We start from the raw sequence: 17,991 nt of genomic DNA, 5'->3' as shown, positions 1-17,991 counted from the left end.
ATGGGTGTTGTGCATGAGTATAAGGGGGACAAGTGAGTGGGAATGGGTGGTTAGTGCCTGGTAGAAGACTGACAGTGAGTGGTGACTAGGAGAGGGGTGAACAGAGATGGGGGGAGTAAATGGCTATGGATTAGTGTTAGAAATAGGTCAAATTGTCTCTAGTATTGTTCGATAGTTCGATAGTTCAGCTCAAAGTAAAATGTTACTGGGTTAACATTTTACTTAGGGAGCAGTTGAAAAGGGGAACAGAGTATAAGAATCCAATACTACTACTAACACAGCCTCTCTGTATATACTGTATATAGAGGTTCCTGTTCATGCAAGCCTAACCTTTTTGTCAGGTGCTGAGGAATCCCTTAAGGAAGTGAGTACTTAAAAACAAAAATCTAGTTTTTTTTGTTTTTAAGTTTCTAGCACAGGCTTCTTTTTTGCTAGAAAACTAGATTTTTGTTTTTAAATGGAATAACTCTTGGGGATGAAGGTGGAAAGATGAACTTAAATTAGAGTTGAAATAGTCGGATAACATGAACTAGATTTACAACTCTAAGAAATAGGCAAGAGATTCACAAGATCCCAAACTCCAAAAAGTTTGCCCATCCCACTTTCTATTTTTCTTTTACTGAACTGGAAAATATGTTTTGTCTAGAAAATATTACATTGAGGTGCAAAGAAAAGAAGATAGTTTTGATTTATCAGGAGCTAGCAGGAATGAGGCTGAAGGTTCCAGTTTCTATATGGTAAGTATTTTCTGAAATGCACATTGTTTTTAAAAGGGCTAATAGGCTCCAATTCTGCACCGCACTGTGCCTTGATGGATCCCTGAGTCCATGCAGACTCCCACTGAAGTCAACATAAGATGCAACATAACATCAGTGGGGCTCTGTGCAGACACAAGGGTCTGCCTGAGTGAATGTCAGTGCAGGATCTGCATGAACTAATGAAGCTCAAGAAATGCTGAAAAAATAAGTCTGACCTAGTTACTGTTGCTATGTTTCTTCCTTTAAAATCTGATTGAAAGCAACTGAAATTGAGGACCGTTAAGGTTACTAGAAGATGTATGCTTTTCTTTTCTCTTTTGGGTTGTGGTAGTTTATGATGGAAAAAAAATCTACCACATCATCAAATCCTTCTCCCTGCAAGACCAGAATATAGTCCCTTGCTAGAGGATATACTAGATACTGCAATTGGTGATTGATTATTTAACTCGTACACATGTGAGAGTACTGAATATTTTATTTAGCCTTAGAAATATTCACAATATTACTGAATAAGCTTAGACTGTTATTCTTAGAAAAGAGATGATTAAGGGGAGATATGATATACTGGTCTATAAAATCATGCATGGTGTGAAGAAAGTGAATAGGGAAGTGTTAATTATCCATTCACACAACACACAAACCAGGAGTCACCTAATGAAATTTAACAGGCAGCAGGGTTAAATCAAACGAAAAGAACTACTTCTTCACGCAATGCACAGTCCACCTATTAAATTTGTTACCAGGGAATGCTGTGAAGGCCAAAAGTATAACTGGTTTCATAAAAGAATTAGATACGTTCATGGAGGATAGGTCCATCAGTAGCTATTAGCCAAGATGGTCAGGGATGCAACCTTATGCTCTGGGTGTCCTTAAACCTCTGACTGCCAGAAGCTGGGACTGTATGATAGGGGATGGATTACTCAATAATTGCCCTGTTCTGTTCATTCCCCCTGAAGCATCTGGCACTGGTTGCTGTTGGATGACAGGATACTGGGTTAGATGGACCATTGGTCTGACCAGTATGGCCATTCTTATGTTCTTATAAAAACAAATAAAAAGTGGAACCTTCTTATGCACCAATTACCTATTCTTACCTAAGGTTCAGAGAGTCATGTTTTGAAGTCCTTTTAATACTAAAGACTGGGTTACATGCATCCCTAATGACTTCAGTGAAGTTGCAAGGAATCTAAATCTAAGCAGAATTTGAGCTGTAGTATGTATGTATTGTATTCTGAGGAGCAAGCATATGCTGCTTCTGGCTGTACCTGTAGAAGATATCAGACATTTGGACAGACTAAATTACCAGGGTCGTAAATTATCTGCAGATACTGTAGTAGCTCATCAAAGCTGTATGTATATCTGATATTTCAGCTATCAAGGGATCCTATACGAAATCTGGAGTTAACCAAGGTTCCGATCCAGGAAAGCACCCTGAGCATATACTTGACTTTAAGCTTGTGTTTAAGTCCCATTGGCATCACTGGAACTTAAACATGTACTTAATAGCTTTCCTTAATCAGGGCCCAAGTACTGATCCCTACCAGAAGTGGTGCATGCCTTCTTTAGCTCACCACTCAGATCATCACAATATTTATCATGTTTTATTTCCACCAGGGCAAAAAGAACATTTGTATCAGAAAATTCCTAGCTCTCCTTAGTATCAGTAATTCTGACCCCATCTCTCTGCCCCAAAGTTGGACACTTCATAACATATTTGCCTTTTCAAAAACAAAGAAACAAACACAAAGTAAATAACTTTTGTGAATAAAAGTTAAGACCAAAATAAAACCAAGACCAAATGGAAAGCATGGTATTTGCTGTTCAACAATATAAAATTCAGAAATCCCAGGTCTTGTCCACACTAACATTTTTCTTAATATTTTCTATTGCTAGCACTAGCGTAGCTCTATCAGTGGTAGCAACAGTGATTAGAATAGACAGGGTAAAGGTTGCTACTGGCATTTGAACCACCATGTCTCAGAGACCTCTGCTGAGCTGGGTAAGACAACACAGTAGCCAGTTAAAACACCAGTAGCCAGCCCCCCTCCACACCACCATTACTATCTCTGATGAAACTGCACTGCTAGTGGAACAGTTGGAAATTTTAAGGAATCCACAATTCCAGATTCGCTTTGGAAACTGAATTCCTTATTGAGAAGGTTTTTTTCCCTTTGGGTTACATCTTATGCTGCAGGTTTGCTAGGTTATATAAAACTTTTCTGAGAGTCCTTAAACAAATAGAACAACTAATCATCATAGTTTGCCAGTTTGTAAATTGATGCTACTTAGAGACCTGGTAAGTTGGAAGAACAGGTTTTTCACTGTATTTTATTTTAATGAGGAAGTGTACTTTGCACACTGAATTACTTGTTAGTTTGTCACACCCTCTCTGCTGCACAATGAGGAAATCTCTAACAAGCCAGAGGAAAAATTTATAACTTTTCCTGTGAAAATGTATAGAAATACTTTTGTAGAGTGACATTTATTTTCCCACTGCTGCATAGAAATTTACATGCACATTTTGTGTTAATGTGAATTACCTGCATTAATCTCCCATCAGCTATGCAGTAACACAAAGGCAGGCACAGATCTCGCAAACCCTTACGTTCATGGGCATGAGTATGTACACAAGTACTTCCACTGAGTGCAACAGAATGACTTGCCGATATAAAGTTACTGACATGTGAAAGTGTTCGTTTGCAGGACTGGACCCTAGATAATGCCAGGGGACAGTGATATGATGACTCAAGCATGAGTAAAAATCAGGACTATGGAATTCTATTGCCAGTTCTGCCATTGACTCACTGTTTTGCCCTTGGGAAAGTCAATTAATGAATGAATGCTTGTATAATATTTTTAAATTCTTAGATGAAAGGTTGCTGTCTAAGTAGAATGTATCTAATATTTTATGCATCATATCATCAACATGCTTTCTATACTAAGGTTTAACAAGAGCCTTTATTGTACTACTGATTTTTTTTTTAAATAGAGCAATCCTTAGTGAGTAGTTTTAGTACTAATTTTTATGATTTACCTGTCCTGCAAACACAAGTGTACAGTTTGTGTGACGGTTCAGGGGAGCATCCGTGTTCAGAAAATAACAAGCATATGTGTGTAAATATAAGGGACTGAGGTACGTAGGACTTAAGCATATACACAGTGTTAAGCATGTTATTAAGTAATTTCCTGAATCAGGAGTTTGGTGACTAAGGTATGCATTTTTGTGTGTTACTGTACCATGTAAAATGAATGTCTCTTAAATAAGTAATTATCTACATGGATTAAGATTGACTTTCCTTCTGTAAATATCCATATTTTACCCATAATTTTCTACCATTTTTATTTATTACAGCATCCTGGAAGCATTGCTGAACAAAAATATGATCAGTGTCTCAAGCATAATTTTACAGATTGTAAATTCGAAGCATCTCTTCGAATGTATACAGGAAATTCTGAAGAATGTGAAAGAAAATTACAGAGCAGCCCAGAAAGACAACAGGAAATGAAGATCATCAAAAAGAAAATGGCACAAGTAACACTTAATGTTCTTCTTTATACATATAAAGTATTTTCCTGTTCAAATACAAACATAGAAGTTTAATTTTTGCTTTTAATTTTCCCCTTCTATCAGAATTTTATGTCATTAAAGTACTTTAACGTTGCATCTAGCTGCTATGAAGATAGGCCTGCTAAAATCACTACAATAAAAAGTAATGTTATGAACAAGCACAAACGCAATTTGATAAAGAAAGTTCCTGTTTTAATATTTTAGAAAAAAAACTGAAAATAATTAGGAGAGACATGAGCCATTTTGCTGCTTTACTAAAGTCTCTCTGAAGAAGATAACAATTACAATCAGAGTTGCATTAAATAAATGCAATAATATGTTTGTTTGTTTTGAAGGATGTTGTAACTGACAGACCTTTCCCGGTCTTAGTAAGGAGTACAAAAAGGTAATGTATAAATCACAGTAAATTCTACTAAGCATTTGTCTTGTGCCAGGCCACATACATCAGCAGTGCAATATACTGCTACACAGCAGACCCAGGTATGACTCCTAAGCCACTGGAGCTTGAGTTATGGGAGTAACTGTATCTTAAGAAAGTCAGGTTGATGAGTTTCCACTCTCCAGATGGATCTCTCTCACCTATCGATGGAGTAGAAGTGCCACTGACTTATCTTCTTTGCTGGAAGAGGAATATTGTAGTGGTGGCTGTGGGGAAGTTTGAGAAGTGTATGTATGAAGGAAATGGTGGGCATAGAATAACTGGGTGGGAGAAAATCTGAAAATTGCATGGAGGAGCCTTTAGAGTGGCATTGCTTTATGGAGCATAATTCACTCATGAACCTAAACTCCAATAAACAGCCCCAAGCAGGAAGGGTGCTGGCAATCTCTGTGTAAAAGGACAGGAAGAGGAGACATGGATCATCATGTATAGAAATACAAAACAGACCTCTCTCCATAAGGATCAAATCAAGTACTGGGCTCTCCCTATCCTTTTCCCAACAGAAACAGAAACGTTAAAATAATCTCTGAAAACATAGCACAGAAATCCAGTTTATAACTTCAGGTAAAATAATCTTTTCCATGACTGTAATTCAGTTAATAAAACAGAAACGATTGAGAAGCTAGTTGATTTTATACCACAGCGTCAAAATGTCCCACATACAAAACTTTGCAGCTCATAGAATAGTGTCATAAATTTCACCATATTGACAGCAATCTGCCAGTTTTGAAATCATGGCAATTTATTTACATGCCTGACATTCACAAACACCTGTGGTACATTATATCCTATTGATATGTATAGAATTTTCTTTCAACATGGATTAAAATATATTCTTTCATGTTTAACTAGAACAAAGAAGTTGCACAGCTTCCCTTCCAGACTATCTCAATTTCCTCCTCCCCCATACACATCACAAGAAGAAGTCATGAGGCTCATTTCATCAGCTTCAAAGCTAATTGTTGCGGCGGTAAGTAATACAGGTCATGCTACTTTAATCATTAAAGAGGTAACAGAACATTTTCCACTGTTGCACTTTAACAACAAGTTCCCCATAAATTGCAATGATAAAGGATCAAATTTTGCACTCTGACTGTAAATCCACAGTAATTGCTTTGACTTTAATAGTTATTGTGGATATACAACCATGTTACTGAGAGCAGAATTTAGCCAAAGTCTTTTGCTGCTCCATAAAATCATATCACACCACCTCCAGTTGAAAATACCCACGACCTTCCGCTCTCTGCAGTGAAACAGACTAGTTGGACAGGGGCCATAAGGGGAATAAGGCATGGTCAGCTTGCATCAGAATGAAGAAATCCCCCAAAAACTTTAATATACACAGCTGCCCAGGGAGAGACTCTTTTATAGTAAATAAACCTCACCTTCCCTGATCCTCAGCTTATTTAAAAAACACTATACAATTATATCAATTCTTTTGTCTCTGTACAGTCCTTATTTCAAATAAAGTCAAGGACAACATACTGGCTTCTACATTTATACTACAACAAAAGCAAAACCACTTTTCAAACATAGGATTTGATAAAAGCCTGTTTAAATGAATCTGAGTTTTTCAGTTGATTTAACGGATTCTGGATCAGGCCAGTAAGTATGAATTTAAGTATCGAAATAAGTGACCTGATTTTCAGAGGTGCTGACATTTGAAGCCAGCACCTCATCAATCAATTCATTAATTTCATTCGTATGTGAAACTTTTGACCATAACACATGTTCCCATCAAACAGACTGACCAACACAGAATATTTTGTATATACGTAGCAGGTCACTTGCTAGGATATCTCACTTAATCATTTCCCAGCCACTGCGGGGGCCTTGGGCACTGGTGCACCATGGTCCCTCCTATTATCTGCCTGTGGCACATAGAATTATAGGACTGGAAGGATGCTCAATAGGTCATCTAGTCCAGTCCCCTGCACTCCAGGCAGGACTAAGTAATAACTAGACCACTCCAAACAGATGTTTTAACCTATTCCTAAAAACCTCCAGTGACGGAGATTCCACAGCCTCCCCAGGCAGTTTGTTCCAGTGCTTAACTACCTTGACATTTAGGAAGTTTTTCCCAATGTCCAACCTAAACCTTCCTTGCTACAATTTAAGCCCATTGCTTCTTGTCCTATCCTCAGAGTTTAAGGAGAACAATGTTTCTCCCTCCTCCTTGTAACAACCTTTTATGTAATTGAAAACTATTATCATGTTTCCCCTCAGTCTTCTCTTCTGCAGACTAAAAAAACCCAATTTTTTCAGTCTTCCCTCATAGGTCACGTTTTCTAGACCTTTCCATCATTTTTGTTGCTGTCCTCTGGACTTTCTCCAATTTGTCCACATCTTTCCTGAAATGTGGCTCCCAGAACTGGACACAATACCCCAGTTGAGGCCTTATCAGTGCGGAGTAGAGCAGAAGAATTACTTCTTGTGTCTTGCTTACAACAGTCCTGCAGATACATCCTAGAATGATGTTCACTTTTTTTGCAACAGTATTATACTGTTGATTCACATTTACTTGGTGATCCACTATGACCCCCTGACCCCTTTCCACACTACTCCTTCCTAGGCAGTCACTTCCCATTTTGTACGTGTGCAATTGATTGTTCCTTCCTAAGTGGAGTACTTTACATTTGTCCTTATTGAATTTCATCCTGTTTACTACAGACCATTTCTCCAGATCATTTTGAATTTTAATCCTATCCTCCAAAGCACTTGCAACCCCTCCCAGCTTGGTATCGTCCGCAAACTTTATAAGTGTACTCTCTATGCCATTATCTAAATCACTGATAAAGATATTGAACAGAACTGGCCCTAGAACTGATCCCTGCAGGACCCCACGTGATATGCCCTTCCAGCTTGACTGTGAACCACTCTCTGGGAACGGTTTTTCAACCAGTTATGCACCCACCTTATAGCAGCTCCTTCTAAGTTGTGTTTCCCTAATTTGTTTACAAGAAGGTAATGTGAGACAGTATCAAAAGCCTCACTAAAGTCAAGATATACAACATCTACCACTTCCCCCTATCTACAAGGCTTGTTACCCTCTCAAAAAAGGGTATTAGGTTTGTTTGACATGATTTGTTCTTGACAAATCCATGTTGACTGTTATTTATCACCTTTATTATCTTCTAGTTGTTTGCAAATTGACTGATTATTTGCTCTATTAATTTCCTGGGTTGTCCTTATTCCCCTAATAGTCTAGTCTCCTATGGGCTGTACTACATTGGTCTAATTTCAGTTGTTGGGTTTAGTGCGTGGATGGGTGGTGGTGGCCTGTGATATACAGGCAATCAGACTAGATGATATGGTGGTCCCTTCTGGCCTTAAACTCTGTCTCTATGACACTTTGCAGTACTCTGACAGTGTAAAGTGGCCTTAAAATGTAAGTGAGTGTAAATTACCTGCACCACTTTAAAGGAGACTCAAGCTTGGAATGTTAGTGTGTGGGCCTGAGCACATGCTGGGGAGCCAGGATTTCCTCAGTTCTAATCCTGGCTGTGACACAGATTCCTGCTAAGACATTAAGCAAGACATACATACTCTCTCTCTGCCTCTACAAGTTCCCCCTTGTGAAAGAGAAAATAACGCTGCCCTATCTCACAAGAATACTGTGAGGATTCAATAGATAACATGTAAGCCTTGGAAGAGGAAAAGTGGTTAAAACTATTATTGCTCGTGCTGACTACAAAATTAATGGAGAATTGTTTATGAACTAATAGCTTACCTGTAGCAAACTCAGTTTGTAAAGAATTCTGTTAATATAATGACACTTTTCTTCTTCTCAGACTTGTGAAATCTCTTCGGAGGAAATAAAGAAGCCAGACTGTGCCTCACCCCAGAAGAGGAAAGAAGCTAAAAATAGTCAAAGATTGGACCACTACTACAAGCAGCGTGCACCTCCTCTTGTGATCTCTCCAGATCCCCATGAATATGAAGCTAAGAGGTCTGAAAAAAATTCAGAGAGATTTTCAGCAGCACAGCTGAGTGAAATTAGGATAGCCTATAATGTTATACTCTGTACCTTTTGACGCTGTTTTAAACATTTACAGCACTTTCACATTTTAGAGGATCAGATTGGAAATTTGTATCAGATGTTAGAGTAGGATTTCTTTATAGCTTTCTAATTTTTAAAAAGTTAGCTGAACCTTTTCTGTTAAATTACCCTATTTGTGTTATCAGACTTATTGACATTTGTCCCACCCAAACTTTATCAAAACACTAAGAGGAAATATGTTTGGAGTATTTAATCCACAAGATATCCTATAAATAATAAAGAGGCCAGCTGTAGAAAGGCAGCATTACTGAGAGAGACTTCTCACAATCATAAGTCTTTCCAAGCATGGTAGATCATGTCAAATGTAATGTGGAGGACTGGTCTTTTATTGAAAGTTTTAGGGGCCCAGATTTTTTATATGAAATGTATGTAAGAGAATCTTTATATAGTCCCCACTGTCTCCCATTTGAAACTAGGTAACTTCTACATTAGCACATCTCATGTTTCAGAGAAGCTTTTATTAATAGAAGTTTCGAATGCTCAGTGTCTGACCCTAAGCAAAAGCAAAACAGATCTTTCCTCTTTCTAAAAGACTGTCTGACATTCTAACTTCAGATCACAAATACCAAAATAACTTGATAACAAATCACGCCCTGAGGCAGTGACCACATATTGATCAAATCCTTGTGGTTGCACACAGCACAATGGTGCACTTTAATTTACAGCAAGTCATGCAGAAAAAATGGAGGAACCTAGGCACCAGAAACAGGGTTATGATGAACTGTTTACTGTGGATGCAATTGTGGCTTTGACTGTTGCATGAAAAGTTTTTAGGTTTTATTGTGCTGGGGCATATCAACTAAAAAACTTCGGCATGGGATTAGACACCAATTGGTGTTTTAAAAGAGCTTGCTCAAGTTCTGTAGGCCCTATATTTCACATACCTTGGTATTTTAGTAGTAAATGTCCACCTATTTCCATTTCTTTTAAAAATGGTCATTACTGGTTTGATTTTCCTTTCATTTTGACCAATTGTGAACTAATGTAAATCCACGGACTTCCTTGAAACTAGGCCTGTTTTATACTGGGATAAAGAGAGGAGAAGCAGGCTGTGTAACATTAAATAATTGATATTAAACAAGTTATACTTAATATAGGTCCTATCCATACGTGGGACAAAGCTGTGCATGCCTGCTGTGATCTCATATGGTGTATGAGTGGATATGTTCATACAGTAGTTGGGATGTACAGAGATCACTGGGATTATTAAATTATTCAGTTAATCAGAAGGACATTTACTACCATAGTACAGTCAAACCTAGATTATCAAAACCCTGATTATCTGGGGAAAAATTAAAAAGGACCTTTCCCATAATGTAAAGAGTCCCTCACTGTCCAAACGCCCATTTACTGAAATACTCTCAGGTCCCCAAATAATTTGGCTAAATCGTATTTGTATGCAACTTGTGGTGTGTGGCATCTAACCTGAGTCCTATATTAGAATTCACTCTCTTTTCTCTTTGGCAGTGGCAGAGAGATGATCAATTCAACAATCACTGCTTTTCATCCTATTGTAATTCCTAGTTATATTTAGAAACCAAAGTCAGTCTAGTCTGATTGCATAAAAACAAAATCCTTAAAATTAAATGAGCTTTTGATTTTAGGAAAACAGGTTTCTTTTCAAAGCTTGCCCTTCCAACATTAAGGGACTTATTGTTCCTTTCCAGAGATTGAGAAATAATTAACATGCCAAATTGCTTATTTTTGTTATGCTGTGTATTATAGCTATCATGCAAAGCAGTAAAAGATATAAAGACTTTTCTATAAGTCATTGATTGGGAGTCAGTGTACAGTACTGTATGAGGAGAAACAATCTGATACAGAGAATAGGTACATTAGAAAAGACAGGAAAAATAATGAACAAGACTATAAATCTCATTAAGTATGACAAGTCGTCTTGATTTTGTTTTGAAACAGTTATTTTATACTTCTCATAGCATTGATGTATTCTGTTTTAAAAGTACACGGGAAACGAACAAATTAGAAGAATCAAATGCTGACTTTATCCAAGAAAATTCAAGGAATGATTATGAGAAAAGTAAGTTACATTCTTAATATACTTTTCAATCCTTTTCACCATGTCTTAGAAAACAGCTGTTGCCTGCAATGAAAAATCTCTTAAAGAATAACCAAGTAAGCCATTTGAGAATGCACGGCTGATTTCTGGATTGTTAGCAGGGCTAAATTATTGTAGCAGTTGGTCTTAGAAGGTACTGAAATTGTTTCTAAACACAATTGCAAGTTTGCAAATGATTAAGTTACATTTTACACCTTTACTGTTAAAACAATAACATTGGAGGTGCAGAATCCATCTCAGATAAGCAGGAGAGGAAATGAACTTATTTTATATTTTGGGGTGTATCTACACAGCAGCTGGGAGTGTGTTTCCCAATGCGGGTAAACACGCTAGCTCTGCTTGAGCTAGTGTGCTACGAAACAGCAATGTGGCCAGGGTGGCATGGGCAGCAACTCGGGCTAGTTACTGGAATTCAATCCTGCGCAACCCCCTGGGTACGTATTCAGGTAGCTAGCCCCAGCCTGTGCCGCTGTGGCCACACTGCTATTTTTAGGGTGCTAGCTCAACCAGAGCCAGTGTGCGTCTGACTACCCACACTGGGAAGTGCCATCCCAGCTGCTGTGTAGATATAACCTTTGTTGCCAAACTTCTAACAGACTCACACACACCTTGGTCTAACATCATATTATCCGAAGAACATATTGCAAGAGATTCTTTTCCTGGTCTGTTACTTCCTAATATGTGCTCTGCTCCTTTGTACTGCTCCCTCTTCTGATTCATTCTTTTACATCATATTTTCTTCAAATCTCTTCTGAAAGTTCATTCTCGTCTTGATTTCTCTCTGACAAACACTTTGTCCTTTCTTGTCATGACTTCTAATTAACTACTTTACAACTTGTCCTTTTCCCTCTTGACTTTTCTATTCGCTTTTAGTAGACTATATTTGTTTGATCCATTTTATTGTTGTGTTTTAAAATAATAGTAAAGTGCCAGGGGATGAGGGATTTTTTGTTAAATAAATATTAAAATTAGTCATTAAAAATATGGTGTCTACTTTAGATATGAAGAAAGGCAAGAAAGAAAAAAACATTAGAAATGTAAATGGACAGTTCAGAGTTGAGAGATCATCTAACATTTCCAGTAACTCGTCTAAACATAGGAGTGTACTTTCTAAAACTTCTACAAGAGCAACTGATTTAAATTCATTGTACTTAAGTACCATATCTCCATATGCACAAAGAACTGGCAGAAGTAAAGGTCCTAAAAAAAATGTGCTTAATGAAGGAGAGTCCTCTGCCTTGTGCAGCTCTTCAGTGATGTCTGAATGCCAAGATACAGAGCCAAGTACTGGCCGTATATCAGGCTTGACAAGTTTTGCTCACTCTCAGAAAAATGAATGCATCTCTGGGTGGCTCTGTAAGTCATCTGAATTCAAAAGGCAAAAGTCACCCCAAATGCCTAGTAGAAAGCATTCAGGCATCAGAGTTAGTAAGTCTAGCAAGCTTTCACAGAGAAGGCCAATGGAGAACTCCAGGAATATGCCACTACATCAAAAAGAAAGAAAAAATAATGAAGGAAACAGGGAATTAAATGAGAAAATAATTCATACTATTTCCACAAATGCACAAACCCCAATCATAAATGAAAACACGGGAGAACAAACAGCTTCTTTTGTGGCTCTTAAATGTGGCATTCACCACAGCCAAAATACCACATGTAACAGCCTTCATCAGAGACCTCAAAGTAACCAGCACCAAAAAAAGAAGAAAGATTTGTGTGAATTAGCTACAGGAAAAAACACCAAATCCCATAAGGTCCGTTTCCAAGGTCCATTGCAGTTTTCCAGAAATACTGAACAGAAATGTAACTGTGTAAACTTGAATAGTTGTAACATAACAAGTGACTATGGAATTCAAACCATTGCTTCAGAAAGTAAATCTTTAGGGACTGTGACACATCTTCCAGAGAATGAAAATGAAGAACACCTTTCTAGGGTCACACTTGGAGCACCTTCCTTTCTACATCAAGTTTTCCTGGAAATGGAGCAAGATGCATCACCTACTTCAACTGCATCTGAGCCTAAAGATCTGGACAGCAGTTTAGAAAACAAAAGTATACAACAATTATGTAACCAGTGTTTCATCCTTAATGAATCCACAGGAGACACGAAGGTTCAGGATACTATCAGTAAAGTACATACAAGTGACATTATTTTAACAGACCCATGTGATTGGCAAATGGCACATATCCCACAGAAGGCTCAGTGTTGTTGCACCTGTTCAGAAGAACAACGTAACTTTATAGCTGAAACATCTGATGAAGAACAAGACAGTTTCTCAGATTCATCTGTGACAGTAACAAGTATTTTAGGTGCATTAGAAAACCAACAGTCAGAAGAGGAGTTCACTATATCATCTGTATCTGATAGCCTGAGTCTTGGATCATTATATGATGTGCATGAACAGATGGTACGAGCTTGATGAAATTATGTTATTAATGTAACAAAACTCTTAAGTGCTTTTTTAAGTAGGCAGCAGTTTCTGTTTCCATCTGAAACACACTTTAAAAAAAAAAGTTGTAAATTGGCTGCTTAAATCATATTAGACCAAACGTGACATGTCAAATTAACAGCCTGGATGTAAAAACAGTCTTTAAACATCTTTGAAAATACTTAAATTAGTGAGGGATTCAGAAAAAGAGTTTCTCACACTAGTTTCTACAGCCTGTTTACACTTGCAAACTCTATAGCCTTAATTCACCACCAGTACATCCTAGGGTCAGGTGATACAATAGTAAAAACCCCTGAGTCCTATCCTCATAACAGCTTTCACTGTTGCTGCCAAGGTAGTGAATTCTGGCTACAAGGTTTCCTAGTATACACACACCATGGAGACGGGGCAAATCTCAAACAACATAATTCAGAATGAGTGGCAGTCTGCTCTAAGGGTTTAGGATTGGAATAATAGAGGTGTCACCATTCAGGACTAGAGCTTAATTGTCAAATCATGTGTGTCAAAGATTGACCAGCACCTGCCCTAATTAGTGCTCTTAGCATAAAATCCACCCAGAAAAATTGGAGGAAGTGCTCACACAGAGCAGCTTTTTTAGCCCTCACTCTTACTCTGAGTGGCAGATACTATTTCAGCAAACAGTATCTCCTGTCCAAAGAAACCAGTAACCTTATGTAGTCCCATGCACTTCTGTTGACATAGTTCAATGAAATAATATTTCATTGGCACCATAGTGCATCTAGAGGACTTACGAACTGATGTATTAAAGTAGAGGAATATATGGGCTAAAAGGTGTTAACATAACTCAGTCACTGTTCAACATTAAACAGGTTCAGGGATTGGTATACAGAGACCTCAGCCTGCTTTGTACCATGGCAAATACACCATTAAAAATCTTTTCAACCTTTTATTAAAGATATAGCAAAGAAAGAAAAGCAGTTAAAGCATTTGAAATGTAAAATATTAAATAAGGCTTTCATTTTAACAAAATTTCTTGTTCCCTTTCACTTTAGCTGGAGAACGGTTTAGAAGGAACCCCTCCCCCCCTTTTTCACAGTCTCTTAGATGGTATTAGAGATGGTAATAACTGTCCTTTTGCGTAAAAGAGAAGAAGTTAGTGGTGATGAGCTGGAGCTGCTTTTGTCAAAATCTGATCCCATTTCATCCCACGTAGTGTTTGGGATTCAGCTGGAGCCAGTAGAGGTAGCGATGGTATCAGAGTCTCTCTCTTTGGCCGTCTCTCAGGATTAGGACAAAGAAGGTTTAGGATCCCAGGAGATGGTGGAGGTGGCTGCCATATGGTAAAGCTCACTCCAGTAGCCTCTGTCTGTTCTTCCATGTTATGTTAAAGTATCTTTAAGGACCTTAATTTAGGCCTAATATCTCCCACACCAATTTTGGTTAATTAATTTCTGGTTTCACATCATCTGTTTTTACCAAGCTTGATTTTAACAGTCCTTGAATCATATCAGTAGGCCCTTTTATTCAGGCTAATTTAGTTTTTCTGTCTCCTTGTTGTACCTTTTCCCATCAACATTTATTATAGGTTATTGTGACATCTTATGAACTTTCACATAGTTTTTACAGTTGAGCTCACAGGTAGAGTAAAATGTTAGGCCCAGTTATTACAACAGAACCCAAATGATGACAATGCAACTGTCCTGGACAATGTGAAATTATAACAATTGCAATGACAGCCCATCAAGTCTAATTTAAAACAAACATTTCAAGGAGGAAAATCTTTAACAGGTATCATCCCATTTTTTTCAACCTAGGAAGAAAACATTTGTGTTGACCTAAAAGAGGAGGAAAACTCTGACTCCAGCATAGGCCATCTTTATCAAAGAGTTCTAGAGGAAATGCAGAAGATTAGCACCTCTAAGAGGCTCATTCAGACAAACTCCTTCCATTTCAGGTATTAATATTTATTCTACCTGAAAAGAACCGGAATAGGCTTTTAGTTTCCATTTCAGGGATCCACATCTTTGAGTTGGTATTAAATATTGGGGACCTGATGATGCCTTCCTTTTTATAGCACTGCAGTAGTCGCACCTGATGGTAAAATCATGGATAACAATGGGATGGTTCAAATTCACAAGAGAGAATGTAAGATCCCTCTCAAGTGCAAGATAAGAATGAGTATTACTTATTCCGCCCCAAGGCACTTACAATCTAAATTGCTATCTGGACATCCAGAAACCCCTCAGGATCCAACAAATTCCCCAACCAAACCAAGACATGCCATTAATCAAAGATACTGATATAATTTCTGCCATTTCCTCAGTTTGCTTCTCCCTCCGTATAGGCACTATCTCGGTCTTGTCTGGGCTGAATCTCAGGCCTGGTCTACACTGGGAGGGGAGAGGAAGAAGAATCAATCTAAGTTACACAACTTCAGCTATGTGAATAACATAGCTGAAGTTGACATATTTAGATCTACTTACCGCGGTGTCTTCACTGCAGCAAGTCGACGGGAGAGCGCTCGGCAGTCGATTTATCGCGTCTAGACTAGACATGATAGATCGACCCCCACTGGATCGATCGCTGCCCATCGATCCAGCGGGTAATGTAGACAAGCCCTAAGTCTGCTCAGCTCATATCGATGCATCAGTCTCTGTCAGGCAGTACTATGATGAATTAAATCTGATGTCACTGATTTTCATACAGTTCTACAGATGAAGAAGGGAGAGCAAATATGGATCATGCACTTAAGAGTGTCAATACTAGTCAAGTACTGTATTTCTGTCATTTTCCACATTACGTTAGTACATAACTTATCAGGTCAGTAGTAAACTGTTAGAATAAAAAATGCTTAAAATCAAACTTAAGATGCCAGAGCCAGAACTGATACCATATACAAATATTATGGTGTTTCCTTCTCTGTGTTAATAGGTATGTAATGGTATCTGTTGCTTTAAAGCATCACAGATTGCACTAGTTAAGGCATATTTCTCACTTTCATGACAAAAAACATGACTTCTCACAAAAAAATCATGTTTTTGATCTCCCCAGTCAGCTGCTACCAAGCAAGCCTCCATACATTTAATGGCTAGTGTAGTGGACTATGGGATTTTTAAATGTCTTTAAACCATTAAATATTACTACATTAAAAAAACAATTATTGAAAAATAAAGGATATTTGGCCTCTCAACTTCCCATAACTTCTTAATTATCACAGTGGGTGATATCCAGGTCTCATTCAAGTCAATGAAGTTTTGCCTTTGACTTCAATGGGGCCAGCATTTCTTCCTGCGTGTCATGACTTTTCCTTTTGTAAACTACTTATGATTCTTCTCACTTTTTGCCGTCATACACAACCCACCTCAGTTATGTTTAACAACTCTGTTTTGTTGCAAAACTTCATCAAGGGGCTGGTCCAGCACCAAGGGACTTTGACAGAGTTCCCATATGCCTGTTGTGACCAGAATCAAGTCCTACGTTAATTTAAAATGTAATGAATAATTGATAATGCTTTTAAAATTAAAGTGCACCACATACAGCTATGCTGATTTCTACTGAATTAAGTTACATATTGCCAGCTAAATTAGGACAACTGCAAATCATGCCAACTCCTTTTGAAAGCTATTATGATGTGCAACTAAAAACCCAGTCATGCAAGATGAGACATGTGAGCAAACCTCTGCACCCACGCAGAGCTTCACTGACTTCACTAGGGCTTTGTGCAGGTTTAAGGGTTTGCACGCTTAGCTCAGCTTACAGGACTGGGGGTCTAAATAGTATTTACTTTAAAAGTGTAGTATTTGTGATACACACACCTGCACAAAGTGTTACCCCTGAGGGAATTTTGCACCAAAAACCTAAAAATTCTGCGCACATTTTAAAATTCTGCAAATTTTATTTGTCAATAAATAAATGTGGAGGCTCCATCATGGGAGTGGAGAGCACAGGCCACTGGCTGCATCGAGGTGGGAGATGAATCTGTGTCCCGGGGGGACTGCAGGGTGAACGGTGGGGCTGCACCCAACCCTGACAAAGGGCAAGGGCCAGGCCCTGCCCCTCTGCACCAGGTGTGGGCAGGCAGGCTCAGCCTGGCAGGATCCAAGTGTGGAAGGGCTTAGTGTGGGGAGATCCAGGTGTGGGGTGAGAGGGTTCTGTGTAGGGTAACCTGGGTGCAGGCAGCTCATTGGGGGATCTGGATGCACAAAGGCTCATTGTGGGGGGAGGGGCTGGGTGCAGGGGCAATGGGATTCTGCAGGGGGGTCCAGGTGAAGGTGGTTGGAGCTTAATGGGCGGGTCCATGTGGAGGGAGGCTCAATGGGGAGGGGTCTGGGTGCTTGGGGAGTGGGGCTTGGTGGGGCGGGGATCTGGGTGCAGCTGGTTGGGGCTCAGGGTGGTCCAGGTGCAGGAGGCATTCGATGGGCCTGCTTAACAGGGGAGCCCCAGCTGCTGCCGCCGCTGCCACCAAGGGGACACCACATGCCAGGCTCTCACCTCCCCACCCCATTCTCCTTCTCTTCCCCATTCTCTCCCTTCCCCCACCCCACTGTCCCCACCTCATCCCCTCCCCACTGTCCCCTGCCTCCTTCCCCTCACTCCTACATCCCTCTCCCCCATTGCCTCTTCCTCCCACCTCTGCCATGCCCCACCACAGGCACTCCCCCTTGTACAGAAAACAGGA

Source organism: Emys orbicularis, chromosome 10, assembly GCF_028017835.1.
Source record: "Emys orbicularis isolate rEmyOrb1 chromosome 10, rEmyOrb1.hap1, whole genome shotgun sequence".
NCBI lineage: Eukaryota > Metazoa > Chordata > Testudines > Emydidae > Emys > Emys orbicularis.
The sequence above is the reverse complement of the archived record's forward strand: the minus strand, read 5'-3'. Positions refer to the sequence as shown.